At 41.8% G+C, this 13,703-nt stretch overlaps 1 protein-coding gene across 2 annotated transcripts in view; it reads left to right on the forward strand.

Annotated features, from left to right (window-relative positions):
- Window positions 1–13,703, forward strand: part of EXPH5 (exophilin 5) — a 108,206-nt gene that overhangs the window by 56,056 nt on the left and 38,447 nt on the right. Inside the window, exon 1 of one of the 2 annotated variants that reach the window (XM_049889353.1) lies at window positions 4,889–5,263. The exons of the other annotated variant lie outside the window; for it this stretch is intronic. The gene's annotated coding sequence lies outside the window, so the exon portion shown is untranslated. Of the gene's footprint in view, window positions 1–4,888; window positions 5,264–13,703 lie in introns of those variants that run through there. 2 annotated transcript variants of the gene reach the window in all.

A 13,703-nucleotide genomic window follows, 5' to 3' on the forward strand; every position in this document is an offset into this window, starting at 1 on the left:
TAATGATAAATTTTAGTGGAAAGGCTTCAAGGGGAAACATTCAGAGTAGAATGTAATTCTGCAGTAATTTCTGTTGGGGTGGAGTGTTGGTATATCAGGAAAATAGATGGAGAAAAGCAATTTATACACAACACTGATCATTGTAAGGCACATTTACTAGAGAGCACTTGGAAGGGGCACCAACTGTATGGATACGGATTACTTCAAAGGATTAACTATTTTGAAAATGTTGTAATCCAAACCAATGAGCTTTAACTGATGTCAGCATCAAACGTGCTTTGATCCAGTCAATGAAACCTTCTGCTGTGGATAACGATTTGCAGGTCGTGGACTTTGTGAATCTTCACAGGACCTAATGGGGACCCAGGGGCAATACATTCATGGTGGTGACATTTAGGAAACCTCAGGGCATTTTCTCAGTGTTCTGTGTCTTAAAGAAAATACAAATATCAATTTGAGATCCATCTTTTTTTGCTCCTGGTGTGCATATTTGGTCAATGGTAGTGCGTGAGGGGCAAGAAGGGGCAGGGAGTCTCATATTGCAACATGAAGTTCTTTAAGGCTAAAGCTAATTCCAGAATGTTGAATTTGGATTGCTTTTCTAGCATCTTTAAGATCACATGATACATGGACTGTAGGCTTTCTGGAGCTATAGAGGGTGGATACACCCCTGAAACTGTTGCCCTGAGATGATCTTTAAACCTTAAACCAAAAATACCCCTGAAGTCATCTTAAAACTGAACGATAGTTTAGCTTAGCTAAGCTAGCAAAAAAAAAGGCCTGCCTTGAGCATTATGCTCTTTAAGGAATATCTATATGGGATCAAACTGACAAGAACAACTTGAAAGATTAGATAGAAACCTTAGGGGGAAGTGAGTTTATGTTAATGGCAGAGGAAGAACTCAGAAAAGGAGGGAGAGAATGGTTGTACTACTTGAAGAATGTAATCAATGTCACTAAATAGGACATGTAGAGACTGTTGAATTGGTGTATGTATGTTTTGCTGTGTATGTTCTCAACAACAACTAAATAAAATTTAGAAAAAAATGATTTTGGGGGGAAGATTGGATGATATAGAGGTTGAATCAAGTTGAATGCGATAATTGTGGATTTTAATTACAGTGTGAGAAGTGAAAGCAATATAGTCTTGTGATGGTTCTGCCTGGGTCCAGAATGAATCCATGAGGACATCAGTTTCCTTTAATCTCGTGGAATTGCCTAGGCTCCTGTGAGGCCATTTCTCTTACTGTCTTCTTTTCCTGTCAGGACAGTTAAAAGAATTAGCATTAAATTACCTGAATATGGGGGGGGGGGGGCGGGGAACCATGTTCTGCATTCCTATTAATGGCAGTGAAGGAGGGATGCACTAGGTAGGCGCGTGTACAATTCTGTCTTGTTACCTAACTCTGTGTACTTAGCAGTACAGAGCATGTGGTCAGAACTTAGGATGTAGTCGTCTTCGGGAAGAAGCCACGAATAATGCAATAAACAAGTCCAAGCTGTTGAGATCACACATTTTATCTATGGATCAGAACCTTATTGTCTCGAAGCCGCCTTGTGGCTATGCTGGTAAAAGCCGTATGAGAGATGCCTGTGTCCCATTCTGAGCAGCTTCCCTTCTCTTGTAGAATCCCAAGTATGTGAGCAGTAGAAATAATACAAAGGATTATCTTCATCTTCCATAAAGTCACTTGTCAGTCTGAAATTGTATATCCTCTTCTAGTTTTTTCATTTCAATAATGTCGTGGATCCAGACAGAAGCAGCAGAAAGAAAAGGCAAAGGGAGTGAAAGGGCAGCTGACACATGAGGACAACACGAAAGACTGGGACTTTTCAGACTGAAAACAGAGGCCCAAGGGAGACAGAGTTGGAATCCATGAGATCTCAGACAGAGCTATACGAGGATTTGTAATCACATTCTTAAATACGGGAGTTGTTGCTGTTGTTAGCTCCTGTCAATTGGGTCCTGACTCCTGGTGGCCCCGTGCACAATAGAACAAAACCCTGCCCAGTCATGCACCATCCCCATGATTGGTTGCAGATCAAACTGTTGTGATCCATAGGGTTTTTAATGGTTGATTTTCAGAAGTAGATTGCCAGGCCTTTCTTCTTAGTCTGTCTTAGCCTGGAAGCTCTGCTGAAACCTGGTCAGCATCATAGCAACATGCAAGCCTCCGCTGACAGACAGGTAGTTGTGTTTGAGGTGGGAGACAAGTCAAACCCTTGTCTCCCACATGGAAGTTGAGAATTCTACAGCTGAACCACCCCTGCCCCCAAATACTAGGGTATATACCCTTTGAAACATTAGCAAAAGTATCCTTAGAATCATAAAAAGAGTGAAAGGACCCTCACATCCAACCCTCTCGTTTTGAGGATGAAGAAATGTAGGTCCAGAGAGAAGAGAGCTATCCAAATTCACGTTCATCCATTTGTTCAGCAGGGCTTACCCAGCCCCTCTTCTTTGTCAGTTATCATTCCAGACCCTGGAGATACTAAAGAAGACAGGCAAGGTCCTCGTTCTTATGGATCATATTTTAGTGGCAGACAGGGGGACACAAGCAGTCAAAAAGGCAAAGAAATGAAGATGATTTCAGAAAGAGATTAATGAGATTAAGAAAAGTAAAGCAAGTAATTTGATAGAAAGAGACAATAGTTGGGAGAGTGGATAATTTATATTGGCAGGTCAGGGAAGGCTTCTCTAAGGAAGCGAAATTTTAACTGAGGCCTAACCGACACCAAAGGAGCCCCGATGGCACAACGGTTAAGTGCTCGGCTGCCACCCAGCATCTTCACGAGAGAAAGACCTGGCAATCTCCTCCTATAAACGTAATAGCCTAGAAACCGTATGGAGCAGTTCTTCTCTGTCACATGGGGTCACTGTGAGTCAGAATTGACTCAATGGCATCTAACAATAACAAATGATACAAAGAAATGGCCTTGTGAAAAACTAGGGGAGAGCTTTCCAGGTGGAGGGAACAGCAGGTGCAAGCCTCAGCGGGAACATACTCGGTTGTTATAGGATGAGAAAGAAGGCCAGGTGCTGAGGGAGGGAAGAGCAGCATGATGAACGTGGTAGAAAAGGCAGGGGACCGGATGCTGTACAGCCTTGGAGACCATGGAGTTTGAAGTTATACTCTAAGCGTGATGGGAAGCTATTGGAGAGGTGTAAGCAGAGTAGGGGCGTGATATAACCTACATTTTTAAAAGATCACTGTGGCTACAGCTTGGAGACTGTTCGGAAGGGGAGCAGGAATGGAAGCAGGGAGACAGGTAGCAGTTCCCGCAGCTGTCCACGATGTAGAGGCTGGTGGTTTAGACCAGGGAGCTAACTGTGCAAATACAGCCACCTGCTAGATGCTTCAGGAAAGCAAGGAGCTTTGTCTCGCTCGTGCGCTAATGTGCTCCAAGCCCCTAGAACAGTGCCTGGCACACAGTACGTGTTCGATAAATACTGGTTCCATCGATGAATGAATAGTTACTTCCTGAAGTTAGACTGAAATCAGGTTTAGAATAATTAAAAGTATAAGTGCTTCTCAGTTTGTGTGTTTGCCTCATTCAGGTGTGGAATGATACGTTTTTAGACCTTTTGCTAAAATAATGTGTGATATTTTTTGTAATCATACGGCCCAAACCTTGGCATCAGTCAGTGCTTTCTGCCCAGTGACGGGCAGTGAGCCTCACCTCCTCTGCTCCTCCTGTCCAGAGCGTGCTGTTGAAGCGTGTTTGCGATCGTCTGCGCTGCAAAGTTTAATTCTCTCGTCATCATGCTATTGAGTTCAGTGCAACATGGAGATCAAGGCGTAGCGGATGCTCAAGCTCGACAGCTGATGCTTTTTAGTCACTTTACAGGCAAAGGAAAAGCCTAAGAAAGATTCTCTTGTCCTCTTTTGTGTTGGGGAAGGTGATTCATAATTTCCACACCAACTTTAACACCAGTCTTGCGTATTTCATGGGTCACACTTTCTCAGTACCTTCTCTATGCCAGACCCAGGTCTGTGGGCCTTATATGCATTAACACATTCAATCTTCCCCAAATAAAACAAAACAAAAAAACCCAAACCTGTTGCTATTGAGTCGAATCCAACTCATAGAGACCCTATAGGACAGAGTAGAGCTGCCCCATAGGGTTTCCAAGGAGCGGCTGATGGATTCGAACTGCCTGCCTTTTGGTTAGCAGCCGAGCTCTTAGCCACTGTGCCAAAAGGTATAAATGGACCCAAAAAAGAATAAGATAGACCTAGGAAGACAGAAAAGCCCTGATGGGTACAAGAGGAATTGGCTCTTATACTCTAAATTTGAACTTAGGGACAGCTAGTCCCTTCTGTATTATGTTCTGTAAGGAGCTATTGGTAACAGATCACCAACCAAGTTCACTGTGATCTGAACCAGTATGGGTGGTACAAAGGCTTAACACACTTGACTGCTAAACCAGAAGGTTTGAGGTTCGAGCCCACCTAGAGGTGCATCCAAAGAAAGGCCTGGCTGTCTACGTTTGAAAAATCAGCCATTGAAAACCTTATAGAGCACAGTTCTTCTCTGACATACATGGGGTTGCCATGAATCAGAATCCACTCAATGGCAACTGTTTTTGTTTTATTATTACTTGCATCTCTTTTTTTCCTTCTGTTGTGACTTCTGTGTCATGTGAGAATAAACATCCAGAAAGGCTACAATATTAAAGTAAAAATTAATAAAAGGTTGTAAGTTAGGGGACCTCTGCTCACAGCCTTTTAAGAAGTTAAGATAGGCTTTATTATTTTTTTTTATTATTATTATTATCTACCTTGGTTTGAGTGCTGGTGACATCATTTTGTTGCTGCTCTTTGAGCTCTAAAGATTTTCTATTGTTGATTTCTTGAGATTGGTTTATGGCTTTTGCTTATCTGAGTCTCCCTTCCTTCAGTCCTTACTCTGTGGCTTACCTTTACTATTATCAAAAGGGCATGTTTTCAGTATACCTGTTTGCTTTTTCTAATCCCTGCCCCTCTCTGAGTCTTGGCTGTGGGCTGAGTTAAAAAACAGGCTCTGATGTCAGCGGCGAAAGCTCTCAAGTAACAGTATTTTCAGAAGAGGAGAGGAGGCCAGGCCCCAGTGCAGCCACTGAACAAGGACTTTTGCTTCCTTCGCGCTGCGTCTTCCTGGCTGAGAACTCCCAATAGTTTTCCGAAAGCTTTCCCTAGCGGATGAGTGATAAGAAATCCGCATCTGTCAAGTAACCCCCTTCTGGAGCAGGAAAACAAAGGAGCAACCTTTTCCTGAACTGGTGAGTCTCCCTTGGGGCTTCAGGTTTTTGAAAAGTTCCCGTTTGGGAATACTGATCCATTCTCCATTATGACATTAACCCGAAGTTGCAGCTGGGGGAAAAAAATCACAAAGTTTAGTAAAGTAAAAAGAAAGTTTTATTTGGCATATATTCAAAAAGACAAAAGTGGGAAGCAGACAAGCATGCTGCCAGGGCTAATGTCTACCCAGATACAAGGAAGGTTACAGAATCATCAGTATATATTATCACAAAAAATGGATAGAACTGTCAAAAGCTTCACCTTTTCACAGGTTGGCTAGAAACTGTGGTCTTACATTTTAAATTGCCTTTCTTAACAATCGTTGGTATAGGTTTCAGTAACCCAACAGTCAGGAGGGTCTTCATTGGTCCAACACGTTTGTATTCATTAAATGTTAATAGAAAAAGATAAGAGTGGAAAGTCTTTTGTGTTCTGTTTGATTGGCTTTATGGGAAAAGTTCCCTAAAAGATATTTTTCTTCCCTAAAAGATAATTTCTAAGATTGTCCCATCTATTGTCTTTATCTCTGTGCCCAGTTGATGTGTCCTTGTGAGTCCTTGTGGGCCCAGCTTCAGCTGGGTCACATTCTCTTTGTTCAAGGACAGGAAATAATAATTCCAATATTATTTCCTAAATTGAGGCTCTGACTGAAGATACAGTTCCCCATCCCATGCGCTCCATTTGTGTGTTTGTGTGCTGTAGTTGCCGGGCAATATGAAACAAAAATGTGTTTGAATTCCTGTGTGGGAAGAAAGCTTTAATGCTGCTTTGATTTCATATAATTCAAGTGGCAAATCTACTTTTACAAGATTATGTGTAATTGAACAATTCATTCTGGAGCTCATTAACAGTGGAACCTGTAAGACCAGCATAAAAAACCCCAAACCAGTTGCCATCTAGTCGATTTCTACTCATAGCAACCCTACAGGACACAGTAGAACTGCCCCATAGGTTTTCCAAGGCTGTAAATCTTTACGGAAGCTGACTGCTCTCCCATGGACCAGCTGGTGGGTTCAAACCACTGACCTTTCTGTTAGCAGCTGAGCGTGTAACCACTGCACCACCAGGGCTCCTTAAGACCAGGATAGGGTGGGGGGTTGGGAAATATTTAGCAAGAGGTCCTCAAAGCCAGGAGTAGAAAGTTGGTAGGAATTAGGATGGTCACCCTACTGGAAGGCAGAACAAGGTGTAATGGGATGGTCACTTAAAAGAAGGTTGGTTGTGAAAGAAAAAAGGTATGTGTACAGAAGCCAAGGAATTAAGAGAAATGGAGGAAAATTTGCAGGTGAGGAGATAAAAGCAGAGGTGAGAACAACAAAAACAGGAATTGAAGGCTTCGGCAAGAAGAGTTTATGAGGGGTTTATGAGTTTGTTTCTCAGATATTTTGAGAAATATTGAGATTTTTCTGACAAGACAATGGAAGCTCTAAGTCCTGTTTCCTGGTTGAGGGGTCTTGTTTGTTTTCAAGATCTGCATAACTGCTCTCTCCTCGGTCATATTTGAATTATTATCTCTCCCTCTTTAATTGGCAGAAGTCACTTTAAGTTTATATTGATCGCTTATTTGTTTATTATTGAGGCTAATAACAGCCAAAGTCAGTGAGATACAAGGTAAGGAGAACATGGGCTTTAGAACCAGAGGCATGAGTTCACATGCCTGCTTAAGCGTCATGTTCTGTCTGTAGATGAGTACACTGGAACCTCTGCACCACCCTTGTGAGGGTTAGCAATAATGGCTGTAAAATCCCTGATAAAAAATCAAAAACCAAACCTGTTGCCGTCTAATCGATTCCAATTCACAGCAACGCTATAACAGTAAAAAAATAAAAACCAGACCAGTTGCCGTGCAGTCGATTCCAACTCAATGGCAACCCAATGTGACGCAGAGTAGAACTGTGCTCCACAGGGTTTTCATGGCTGTGGCCTTTCAGAAGCAGATTGCTAGGCCTTTCTTCCAAGGTGCCTGTGGGTAGGTTCAAACTACCAACCTTTTGGTTAGTACCCAAGGCTAAACTGCTTATTGCTCTATAAATATCATCTGTTGTATTTTTATTGTTATCAATTTGCCTGAAGATAGGATGCTTGACCAGATTATCTCTTGAGGCCCTTTCAGCTTTATGAGGTTTTATTGTGATTTAAATATGATGGAGGAATGCTGATTTTTTTTTTTTTTTTACCATAGATTTAAGACTGGCAGACATCTTTTAGATAATTTCATTTGTATCCGTTTTTAGTTGTTGTTGCTGTGCATAACAAACCACCCCAAAACTGGAAGGCTTAAAAAACTTCTGTGTATTAGCTCAATTCTTTGAAATATCCATTTGGGCTGGGCTCAGCTGATTGGTTCTCCTAATGATCTCACCTGGGATCACTCATTTGGCTCTAATAGTCTGGCAGCTCAACGAGGTCTGGATGATCTAAGATGGCTTCACTCCAGGGCTTCAAACTGGTTCATTCTGTCTTGACCCACTGCTGAGAATTTGCATTTCTACCCCAATGTGCTGAATCAGAATCTACAGCTTAACAAGACCCCCAGGTGATTCTTATGTATGCGTAAGAATTTTAACAAGATCTTATGTACACATAAGAATCACCTGGGAATCTTGTTAAATTATACATTCTGATTCAGTATGTCTGGGGGCAGAAATGTAAATTCTCAGCAGGGGGTCAAACTGGAATGAACCAGTTCAAAGCCCTGCTTCACTCGCATGTCTGGCAGTTGGCGACGACTCTCAGCTCCACCTCTTCTTCTACATGCTTACTCATCCTCAAGGAGGCTAGCCAGGGCCTCTTTGCATGGCATTCTTAAGGTTCCACGAGGGAGAGAGCAGAAGCTGTACAGTCACTTGAGGCCTAGGCCTAGAAGCATCATAGTTTCATTTCATTCACATTTTATTGCTCAAAGCAAGCGCAAGACCAGCCTAGATTTGGGGGCGGGGGGGGCAGGTGGTGGAGAAAGAGACACCACCTCTTGACAGGAAGAGATTGACAGAGTCACATTACAAAGGAGCATTCATTCAGGGATGAGAAGAATTAAGGCCTTTTTTGCAAACTATCTACTACATCATCTAACCCACTCTGACAAAAAGGCAATAAAGCTAAGGAGGTCACCCAGCTATGACCTGACCGTAGTTCAGTGCTCTTTCCATTCAAGAATGGACCACGATTTGATTACAGGGAGCAGACAAGTATAGCCAAACAGTGGGAGACAAACAGAGCTATCGTTTACCGAGCACATTTTAAATGTTTAGTGCTTAATTAGTCATAGAAATAAAGGTTAAAGACTTTCTTAGAATAAAGGTGAACAAAGAACAGTTGAAGATGAAGAAGAGAGTTTATGGGTAGAATTAATTCAAGTCTGGGAAATAAAGGAAAATGAAATTTAACTCAGGAGGAGGAACTTAGGGGAAATGCTGGTTTAGAAGGTGCTAGGATGGAAGAGGCACCCCGGTGGCCCAGAGGGTAAGGGCTTGGCTGCCAGCTAAAAGGTTTGCAGTTCAAATCCACCAGCTGCTCCTTGGAAATCCTAGGGGGCAGTTCTACTCTGTCCTATAGGGTCTCTATACGTTTGGTTTTTTGGTTCGGATGGAAGAAGAAAGGCCTGGTGATCTACTTCTGAAAAATCAGTCATTGAAAATCCTACGGAGCACAGTTCTACTCTGACACACATGGGGTCACCATGAGTTGGAATCAACTCAGTGGCAACTGGGTTTTTTTTAGGAAGGAATCCAAGGCAGCACTCAGCAGACTAAGATTCATATGAATGAAGAAAGGGCATTTTAACTTGGAGCAGAGGGCTGGGCCTATGGCAGAGCAGAAAAGACCAGCTTTAATTAAGTTGATCACCCTGGGGGTAAAACAAATTAGAAGTGCAAACAACAATCCTTTCTAATATGTTGAGTCAAGCTAGAATTAGCCAAGCTGTGTACTTGCAATTTACCTATATGTTATTTGTAACCCTGAAGTTCTTCTCATTAGCATCAGGGCTTTGAATCAGTTCCTTCCTGGTTCGACCCCCTGCTGAGAATTTGCATTTCCACACCAGATATACTGAATCAGAATCTACATTTTAACAAGATCCCCAGGTAACCTAAGAATCACCTGGGGATCTTGTTAAAGTTCTTCTGTATACGTTAGGAATCACCTGAGGTCTTGTTAAAATGTAGATTCCGATTCAGTTTATCTGGGGTAGAAATGCAAATTCTCAGCAGGGGCCAAACCAGAACGAACCAGTTCGAAGCCCTGTTTGGCATACAGCAATCTGTATCTTCTAGGTAGCTGGCTGAGTTATAACAAACAAATACAAATGAGGAAGAGCCCAGGGCAGACTGGTTATGTGCGTGGTTGAATCCCACTTACTAATGTTTTATCCGTCAAACTGAGGCCAGTTGAAACGTAAAATACCATCCTCTTAAGTTTCATACATCACTGCATCCCTACTTTATGTTCATAATTTTTCCTTGCTTGCTAGTATTGAGCTTCATTAATATTTTATTTCTTAAGTAAATGAATGAGTCTAAATCAAGATAGTCATTATAAATATACGAACTGTATCTATTTTACAGTACACAGGGCTCTTGAGTATATAAGGTTAAGGAGATGAGTTACAGGTACCCAGGAAGTTTAGACTCTTACGTCATTCATAATTTCCCTTCCTAAGTCATCCGTACTTTAAAAGCCAGAACTATTTCTATTCTGCTTTCTCAGTAAAAAAAAAAAAAAAATCCCAAACCAAACCCATTGCCGTTGAGTCGATTCCAACTCATAGCAACCCTACAGGACAGGGTAGAATTGCCCCGTAGGGGTTCAAAGGAGCACCTGGTAAATTCGAACTGCCGACCTTTTGGTTAACAGCAGTTAACCACTACACCACCAGGGTTTGGTAAGAGTTAAAAAATAAATTAATTAAAAAACAAAAAACAGCTGCCATCAAGTCAATTCCAATTCCTGGAGACCCCATGTGTGTCAGAGTAGAACCTATGCTCCACAGGGTTTTCAATTGCTGATTTTTCAGAAGTAGGTTGTCAGGTGCCTCTGAGTGGACTCGAACCTCCACCCTCTCAGTTAGCAGCCAAGCACATTAACTGCTTGTACAATTCAGGGACTCCTTCATAAGAGGTAAACAGTGCCATTTTTGACCACTTGAACCTTGAATTTTCTGGGTCTTGACTATAAAAGTTCCCCCACTTTCCTGACAACCATACCCAGGATCATCTGTGAAATATTTCTTCTTTAAAAGCTTCTGAATTGCTTTAAATCATGCCCCTTCGTGTATCATATAGGCATGTAACTGCTGGTTGCATTTCATTTCTCATTGTCTTCAGGGAACAAATATTAGCATAAGCATACTTACTGGTTATCTTTTACAGGTTTCTATGGCCCAACATTCAAAATTTAATCAAAATAAAAGCTAAAAAGCCTGTGGGAAATATTTAGAGCAATTAAGAGAAATAATGAGTTAGCATTTTTATTAAACGTGTCTCTTTTGAATGAAAAACTCTGAGATACTGATTCATAAATTGATAAAACATACAATTGCCAAAACACAAAATATGATTAGTCAACACACATATGGGGAGGTGTTCATACCTCACCCCTTATCAAAGAGATGTAGCATGTTTTATTAAACAAAGATAATAAAACTTCTCAAAAGAAAAATAATTGCTACAGTTATAAACACAGTACCTTAAAGTACTAAATTAAGAAAATAAAAAACTTGAAGTAAATACCTAGTCTTCCAAAGATGCTAATGGCAGTCTTGAACGTTGCTGGCATGAGTAAAATTGGTACAGTGTGAAAAAAGCGTGAGGGCAGTGTCTGACCACTACTCTATTCACAGTGGTGAAGGAGAAATCAAGATCAACAGCCCAAGGCTGATTCCTATGAGGTAGAGGTCCAACATGCCTTCTGTCTCTGCCATCTTTACCAATTCTGACACCAACTGTCCCTCCCACAGCACTCTCTACTTCTCTGCCAGGTACCATAATTTATTGCAATGGCCACACAGAACTCACAGACCATGCTCATGATTATACAGGCTCAGGAACATTCGAGGATACAATTCTTCCATCAGGACAGCCTCTTTCCAGCTGTGCTCACAGGCATCCCTCTCCCTGGCCCTCAGATGCTGCCCAAAGGCACTCAGCTTTCTCGCTCCATGGGCTGGGAAGCCCACTGCACCATCTCCTGCAGGTCTTTCTCCTGTTGGTCTCTCCTTCCTTGGTGGTGGTAGGCTCTTCTCTTTCCTTCCTCTGGAGTGGCTCATTTTCAAACTCAGCAGGATTGTAAATTGACCAGTCCATTTGGTGGGCCACAATTACCCTATCACACAGCCCCACCCAATCACCTCGGTGGGAGTTACAAGACTGTGGCTAGAAAGGCCACAGAAAAGTAATCAATTGCACCACATATAGCCATTTTGAAAAGCATTTTGGTAGTCTGTATAAAGAATCACAGAGTCCCTGAGTGGTGTGAACAGTTAAACCACTGAGCTGCTCACTGAAAGGTTGGAGGTTCAGGTCTACCCCGAGGTGCCTCGGAAAAAAGGCCTGGCAGTCTACTTTAAAATCAGCCACTGAAAACTCTAGGGAGAGAAGTTCCACTCTGACGTACATGGGGTTGCCATGAGTTGGAATCGAATCGAAAGCATCTAGTTTTTTTATAAAGAGTCACAAAACAGTTTTGATCCTTTGACCTAATACTTTACTTCAGTGTCTGTTGGAGACACTATAAAAATGGAAAATGCACAAAATATAGCATAATTTATAAGGGAACACCTCCATGTCCTGCACCAGGACACAATGAATTGTAAGCACACTAGTTCAAATATTACGCAAATATCTAATGATTGTTCCAAAGATGAGTAATGCTAAAAGTGTTTTTTTATACAATGTTGTGTTTAAGATTGTATATGCAGTATCTTTCTGAAGGAGCTGTGGTGGTGCAGTGGTTAAGAGCTCACCTGCTAACCAAAAGGTTGGCAGTTCAAATCTACTGGTCACTCCCTGGAAACCCTAGGGGGCAGTTCTACTCTGTGCTGTAGAGTTGCTATGAGTCAGAACTGACTTGATGGCAACAGGTTTTTTGGGTTTGGATCTCTACAACTGGTGTCTTCTATGTACTTGTGTAAATCAGAAATCTAGGGGGCTTTCTTGACATGCCTCTGTCCCTAAGCCTTCAAAGTCACTTTATCACTTTGAGGTCAGTTTTATCCTCTCAGTAGCTCTGAACTCCTACTCTTCCCCAGTTTCACCACCACCATCCTGGTCCAAGCAAACAGGTCTCTCTCTTGCCCCTGCTGGAATCTACACTCCACCTGCAGCTCCCGAGCAAACCCAATGTGTTAGGGCCCTGCTAAGGCAACACTTCTCATTGCTCCAAGACTAAAGGCCAAACTGCTTAGCCCGACCCCCAAGTCCTGCATGATCTGGCAGCTGCCTCTCCTCGCCTTGGGTTAGCTTTCCTCTCCATCTTCACACTCCAGCCAGAGGGGCCTCATTTCAGTTCCTTGCTTCTTTCCTTGAGATTTTTGTTCCTCTACAGTGGCTATTCTTCTTTCTAGAAAACCCTCTTCCAGATCCCCTGCCCACTGTCCCCTTGCCTCATCCTGCAGCCTTCTGCTCATATGTCACCTACTCAGGGAAATCGTCTCTGCCGTCCAGACCAGGTCCCCTTGTTATATGCTCTTATAGTACCTGACACTTTATTACTGGTTGCTGTACCCCAGCAGAATGTAAATGCCACAAGAGGAGGGACTTGTCTTGTTCACTGCTCTATACCCAGAGTTCAAACATGTTAAATGATTAAATCATATTTACTATATATCTGTACCGTTACTGGATTCATGCCCATCTCTCCCATTAGACTGTAAGCCCCTCTAGGGCAGGAACCATATCTGCCATGCTCACCAATGTATTCCAGGGCCTGACACAAATGTTTCTGAGTAAATTTTATCACAATCATGTAAGGAATGCAGAGGAAAGAATCATACCAAAAGGGCAATAGTGATTGTGTTAGGACTGTGAAAAATAGAGTTTTTTTTTCCTGTCTCTCAAAACAAGTATGATTGAAAAATGATAATATAAATAAAAATTCACAATTAAACTAAAAGAAAAACAGCTCTACTTGTTGAATAAATATAATCAATGATACTCATAATTTTTTTAAAGAGATCAGGTGTTTTCATTTTTTTCCCTAGAGTATCCAAAGTGTGCATTATTTTTACATAGCTGTGATCATAAACTGTTGCATTTTGCTTGTCCTGCTTTGTGTTTGTCATATGTATTTTCCCAGGATTCTACGTTGCCTGAATAATTATTTTCAGCAACTGTGTAATATTTAGTTAGGTCAATACATTTTGGGGAAGGATTTTTTTTTTTTAATTTATTTCCTGAAGTAGAATTCAAAGTCTATAAGGATTCA

Source organism: Elephas maximus, chromosome 7 (assembly GCF_024166365.1).
Source record: "Elephas maximus indicus isolate mEleMax1 chromosome 7, mEleMax1 primary haplotype, whole genome shotgun sequence".
Taxonomy (NCBI): domain Eukaryota; kingdom Metazoa; phylum Chordata; class Mammalia; order Proboscidea; family Elephantidae; genus Elephas; species Elephas maximus.